Source organism: Rattus norvegicus, chromosome 3 (assembly GCF_021556685.1).
Source record: "Rattus norvegicus strain SHRSP/BbbUtx chromosome 3, alternate assembly SHRSP_T2T, whole genome shotgun sequence".
Classification (NCBI taxonomy): Eukaryota; Metazoa; Chordata; class Mammalia; order Rodentia; family Muridae; genus Rattus; species Rattus norvegicus.
Genome location: NC_141536.1, coordinates 67,153,981 through 67,160,936, shown reverse-complemented (window position 1 = coordinate 67,160,936; position 6,956 = coordinate 67,153,981). Strand labels below are relative to the sequence as shown.

Here is a 6,956-nt window from a genome sequence, read left to right as displayed (position 1 = left end):
CCAAATATGGAAAGCCCTATCATAGTAGTGTACCCAGGAAATTTTAAAAAAAAGTCCAAACATTAAAATAATCATTTTATATCCATTTACTATATTTTAGAATTAATTTTATTTTTTTGATGGGGGAGAAGTTTATGACAGGATCTCACTGCATAATTCTCGTTGTCCTAGAGCTAACTATGTAGACCATGTTGGCTTTGAGCTCATGTAGATCCTACTGCCTTTGCCTCCCAAGTGCTGAGATTAAAGTGGGGACAAGTATGCTGTGGCATAGGATGGATTTATTTTAATGGTTCTGAAGGATTAAAAATTAATAATAAGCCGCCTAGCTACCCAAAAAGAAGAAGTAGGGGCCTAGCTACCCAAAAAGAAGAAGTAGGGTCTGTGAGAACATGAACTTTTCACCCCTCCCTTGCTGTACAATGGTTCCCGGAACATTCTTGCATGAAAAGTTTCCTGGAACAGCCACAATGACCCATAGCCTCCGGCCACAATGGTCCAATGGCCCTGTAAAATGTCACTACCCCTAATCACAATGTCACAAAGTCCTGGGTGTGTTGCCTAGTGTTACACATGACTAGTATATGACCTAACTATATGGGCAGTTTATGGTTTTGGAATTCCCCTCCTCCCTCCCTCTTGATCCCCCTGGTTTGTGGTTTTTTTTCCTTTATAAGCTCTGTGAAAATTCAGGTCGGGGTCGAACTCCTCTACTCCCTGTGTGGTGTACGAGTCTTGACCCCAGCATGCTGGCCTGAGCTCTTGTTTCATCTCGCTTACAATAAATCTTCCTCGTGTGGTTACAGCAGGTCGGTGTCTGTGTCCTACTGGGTGCGCGTCTTTCCTGAGACTTGAGTGGGGGGCTCCCTTCAGGGGTCTTTCATTTGAGGGCTCGTCCGGGATCTGCGTGACCACCCAGGGGTCCTAGACCCACTTGGAGGTAAGATTCTCTGTTTTATCTCAGCGCTGTGTCTGGGTCTGTGTCTATGTTCTGTCTGGGAATCTGGTGCGATCGCTGTTTCGGTTTTGCGGACGCTCAGTGAGACCGCGCTCCAGGAAGGAGAGCGGGGTGGAAAGGGATAGACGTGTCCAGGTATCCACCGTCCGTTCGCCCTGGGAGACGTCCCAGGAGGACACAAGGGGGGACCAGGGACGCCTGGTGAACCCCATCTGATAGGTCCAGAGGGGACTTTACTCCTTGACGACCGGTTTGTTAGGCAAGGTCTGCGACCTGCCGATCAGTTTCAGTGCCTCTGGTCGACACGAAGTCGACGTCGGTTTTGTTTTCTTTTTTCTCTTTTGTTTGTGCTCGTGTGTGTGGTGTGTGTTGTCGAGCTCGACATGGGACAGAAAGTAACGACTCCTTTGATTTTGACTCTGGATCACTGGACTGAAGTAAGGACTAGAGCTCACAATTTTTCGGTAGACGTTAAGAAGGGACCCTGGCAGACTTTTTGTTCATCCGAATGGCCGGACTTTAAGGTAGGATGGCCACCAGAGGGAACCTTTAACCTGTCTCTTGTTTTCGCTGTTAAGCGCATTATCTTTCAGGAAATAGGAGGACATCCCGACCACATCCCCTATATCATCGTCTGGCAGGACCTGGTCCAGAATCCCCCACCTTGGGTTAAGCCCTGGACCATGGGGTCCGGAGTGACGGTGGCGGTTGCGGCAGCTAAACCTAAGCAGACCCAACCGTCGGCAGGCCCTTCGGCACCTCCGAAGATCTACCCCGAGATCGAGGACCCTTTGTGGACAGAGCCACAGCCTCCCCCTTATCCTCTGCCGCGACCATCTGCACCCCCGGTCCCGGCACCTGTCGAGAAGGACGGGGTGGGGGGGCCTGCGGCGGGGACACGGAGCCGGAGAGGCCGCAGCCCAGAAGGAGATTTCACTGTTGCCCTGCCCCTCCGTGCCTATGTTGGTGGCCCCCCCGCCAGGCCCCGATGAACTTGTCCCTTTGCAGTACTGGCCTTTCTCTTCAGCTGATCTATACAACTGGAAAACTAATCACCCTTCTTTTTCAGAAAATCCCTCGGGCTTGACTGGGCTTCTTGAGTCCCTTATGTTTTCCCATCAGCCCACTTGGGATGATTGCCAGCAACTCCTGCAGGCCCTCTTCACCACAGAGGAGAAGGAGAGGATCCTGTTGGAAGCCAGAAAGAATGTCCCCGGACCAGATGGGACCCCCACTAGTCTCCCCAATCTTATAGATGAAACCTTCCCCTTGACCCGCCCAGCCTGGGACTTCAACACTGCGGAAGGTAGGGAGCGTCTCACAGTATACCGCCGGACTCTAGTGGCGGGGCTCAAAGGGGCCGCTCGGCGACCCACTAATTTGGCTAAGGTAAGAGAAGTTCTTCAGGGACCAGCAGAGCCGCCCTCTGTTTTCTTAGAGCGACTGATGGAGGCCTATAGGAGATATACACCGTTTGACCCCTCCTCGGAGGGACAGCAAGCGGCTGTAGCCATGGCTTTCATTGGGCAGTCCGCCTCGGACATTAAAAGAAAGCTGCAGAGGTTAGAGGGGCTCCAGGACTACACTTTGCGAGATCTAGTAAAAGAAGCAGAGAAGGTGTATCATAAGAGGGAAACAGAGGAAGAGAAACAAGAGAGAGAAAAGAAAGAGGCAGAAGAGAGAGAGAACCGGCGTGATCGCCGGCAGGAGAGGAACTTAACTAAGATTTTGGCCGCAGTAGTAGGTGACAAAAGGATAGAGAAGGGACAGTCAGGGTACCTGGGCAACGGAGCAAGAAGACCTCCGGGAGGAAAAAGACTGCAGCTCGAAAATGATCAATGTGCATACTACAAAGAAAAAGGACATTGGGCCAGAAACTGTCCTAAAAAGAAACAAAGAGGACCCAAGGTACTGGCCTTTGAAGAGAACTAGGGAAGTCGGGGCTCGACTCCCCTCCCCGAGCCTAGGGTAACTCTTTCTGTGGAGGGGACTCCTGTTGATTTCTTAGTAGACACAGGAGCAGAACATTCAGTTTTGACCAAGCCACTGGGACAATTGGGGCAAAAGAAGACTATGGTGATGGGAGCCACTGGTAGTAAACTTTACCCCTGGACCACTAAACGAGTTTTAGATATAGGGAAAAGCCAAGTGACTCATTCTTTTCTTGTGATTCCTGAATGCCCCACGCCCCTACTGGGAAGAGACTTATTAACCAAACTTAAGGCTCAAGTACAGTTCACCTCAAAAGGGCTGAAAGTAACCTGGGAAGAGGCCCCTGTTGCATGTTTGGTTTTAAGTTTAGAAGAAGAATACCGCCTCCATGAGCAGAATCCCAAACAGTTACTAGCCCCCGAGTGGCTGTCTGCTTTTTCCAAAGTCTGGGCGGAGCAGACAGGGATGGGGTTAGCCAAGCAAGTATCGCCAGTAGTAGTAGAATTAAAAGCCGATGCCTCTCCAGTCTCAGTCAAACAATACCCTATGAGTAGGGAAGCTAAAGAAGGCATCCGGCCACATATTCAGAGACTGTTACAACTAGGGATTCTAGTGCCTTGCCAATCCCCTTGGAACACTCCTCTCCTGCCTGTGCGCAAGCCTGGGACTAATGATTATCGACCAGTACAAGATTTAAGAGAAGTTAACAAAAGGGTGCAGGACATCCACCCTACGGTTCCAAATCCTTACAATTTACTAAGTTCCCTACCACCAGAGCGGACTTGGTACACTGTCTTAGACTTAAAGGATGCCTTTTTCTGCCTTCGGTTGCATCCCAACAGCCAGCCACTATTTGCTTTTGAGTGGAGAGATCCAGAAGGAGGACACACTGGCCAGCTGACCTGGACACGGCTGCCCCAAGGGTTCAAAAATTCCCCTACTCTCTTTGATGAGGCGCTCCATCGAGACCTTGCGCCTTTTAGGGCACAAAATCCCCAGATTTCTCTCTTGCAGTACGTAGACGACCTACTGCTTGTTGCTTCAACCCAGGAACTGTGTCGTGAGGGGACCAAAAGGCTCCTAAATGAATTGGGTGAGTTGGGGTACCGGGTGTCTGCTAAAAAAGCTCAGCTGTGTCGCACCGAGGTGACCTACCTAGGATACACTCTCCGAGAAGGAAAGCGGTGGCTCACCGAAGCTCGAAAGAAAACTGTGATGCAGATCCCGACCCCCACCACTCCGCGACAAGTACGTGAGTTTCTGGGGACGGCGGGCTTTTGTAGACTCTGGATACCGGGGTTCGCAACACTGGCAGCCCCTTTGTACCCTCTTACAAAAGAACAGGTCCCATTCACCTGGACCGAGGAGCACCAAAGAGCCTTTGAGGACATAAAAGCTGCACTACTGGCAGCCCCTGCTCTGGCCTTGCCAGATTTGACTAAGCCTTTCACTTTATATGTTGATGAACGGGCTGGAGTAGCCCGCAGGGTCTTAACTCAGGCTCTGGGGCCCTGGAAACTCCCGGTAGCCTACTTGTCAAAAAAGTTAGACCCGGTCGCCAGCGGATGGCCCTCCTGCCTAAAAGCCATTGCTGCCGTGGCCTTACTTGTTAAAGATGCTGACAAGCTTACCCTAGGTCAGCATGTGACTGTCATTGCTCCCCATGCTCTGGAGAGTATTGTGCGGCAGCCCCCGGACCGGTGGATGACTAACGCCCGGATGACTCACTATCAGAGCCTGTTACTGAATGAACGAGTGACTTTCGCCCCACCTGCCATTCTTAATCCTGCTACTCTTCTCCCTGAGATACATAACTCCACCCCAATACATCAATGTGTCGATATCTTGGCGGAAGAAACCGGAACAAGAAAGGACCTGACTGATCGACCATGGCCAGGTGTGCCTGCTTGGTATACAGATGGTAGCAGTTTTGTGGTGGAAGGAAAAAGGAGAGCGGAAGCAGCAGTGGTAGATGGAAAACAGGTAATCTGGGCAAGTAGTCTTCCAGAAGGAACTTCAGCTCAAAAAGCTGAACTCGTGGCTTTGACTCAGGCCTTGCGATTGGCAGAAGGTAAGGCCATTAACATTTATACCGACAGCCGGTATGCCTTTGCTACAGCCCATATACATGGAGCCATCTACAAGCAAAGGGGGCTACTCACTTCGGCGGGAAGAGACATCAAAAACAAAGAAGAGATTTTAGCCCTTTTAGAGGCAGTACATTTGCCAAAGAAGGTGGCCATTATTCACTGTCCAGGTCACCAAAAAGGAGAAGATCCTATAACAAAAGGGAACCAAATGGCGGACCTCGTGGCAAAACAGGTGGCCCAGCAGGTAACAATATTAGCAGAAAAGAGTCAGACTCCAGTAAAAACTCCAGTTACTGATGACTCTAACCACATTTATTCAGCCAATGATTTTAAAATATTAGAAAATATGGTTTGCAGAAAACAAGCTCAAGAATTCAGCTTTGATGGGGTAGCGCGGACTATGGATGGGCGAGTGATCCTGCCAACAAAAGAAGGAATAAGTTATGTTCAGAGACTGCACCAGTTGACTCATTTAGGGGCAGATAAACTAAAACAACTTGTCAAAGCTTCTAAATACCATGTGTTAAATTTAAATTCAACAATTAGGCAGGTGGTTGACTCTTGCCAGGCCTGTACACTTACTAACGCCGCTAAGCCCTATCAAGAACCTGGAAAAAGAAGGCGAGGAGACCGACCAGGAGTCCATTGGGAAGTGGATTTTACTGAAATAAAGCCAGGAAAATATGGTAATAAATATCTATTAGTCTTTGTTGATACCTTTTCAGGATGGGTGGAGGCTTTCCCCATAAAATCCGAAACTGCTCAGGTGGTAGCCAAGAAGATTCTTGAAGAAATCTTACCCCGGTTTGGGGTGCCCAAGGTAATCGGCTCGGATAATGGGCCAGCTTTTGTTGCCCAGGTAAGTCAGGGATTGGCCTCGCAACTGGGGACAGATTGGAAATTACATTGTGCATATAGACCCCAGAGTTCAGGACAGGTAAAAAGAATGAATAGAACTCTAAAAGAGACCCTAACTAAATTAGCCATTGAGACCGGTGGTAAAGACTGGGTGACTCTCCTTCCCTTTGCGCTTCTTAGGGTCCGAAACACACCCGGACGTTTTGGCCTCACTCCTTATGAGATTCTCCATGGGGGACCGCCCCCCTTGACTGAGTCCAGTGGGATATTGGATCCCAGTGCCGACTCCTCCTCATCCTCTGCTTTGTTTACTCATCTAAAGGCTCTGGAAGTCATCAGAACACAGATCTGGGACCAGATAAAAGAAGCCTACGCACCGGGAACTTCAGAGGTGCCCCACAGGTTCCAGGTTGGAGATTCGGTCTTAGTCAGACGACATCGAGCTGGCACCTTGGAGCCTCGGTGGAAAGGACCATATCTGGTGTTGCTGACCACCCCCACGGCAGTAAAGGTGGATGGGATCGCTGCTTGGATACACGCCTCCCACGTCAAGAAGACACCCAACCAAAATGAAGACAACAACTGGATGGTGGCAACTACTAATAATCCTCTTAAGCTTCGCCTGTGCCGCAGAGGTAAAGAGCCAAGATACAGGAATATGGCCAGGACACATAGGAGCTGCGAATCCTCCGCTGCCAGCTAAAAAACCCACGCCTCCGAAACCCACGCCATCGAAACCGGAAATCATCCAGACCGCTGCCGCCGCCAATGCCGCCAAAGCCGCCACTGCTGCCGTCGCTGCTGCTGCTGATGCAAACCGAGGCCCCGCTACTACTCGTGTTCCCAACGCCAAAACCACCAGACCTGACCGTGAGCACCCACCAGATGATTCAGTTAAGACTGCTCCTCACTCAGGTCAGGTTTACCTACCAAATTACAACCCACATCAGCCTTTAATTCTAACCTGGCAGGTTCTTGGTCCTGCTCTGGATCAGGTTTTATTCACCACTTCCAAAATAGCACCGCCAGGGACATGGTGGCCTGACCTAGCTTTCTGCCTCAAACAGATTATCCCCACTTCCATTCCCCCTAATCAAGTAAGAAGCTATGGGTTTTAC

At 50.1% G+C, this 6,956-nt stretch overlaps 1 pseudogene; it reads left to right on the top strand.

Moving 5' to 3' along the window:
• The first annotated feature begins 1,084 nt into the window (after positions 1–1,084).
• On the top strand, positions 1,085–6,541 carry LOC103691841 (uncharacterized; annotated as a pseudogene).
• The last annotated feature ends 415 nt before the right edge of the window (positions 6,542–6,956 follow it).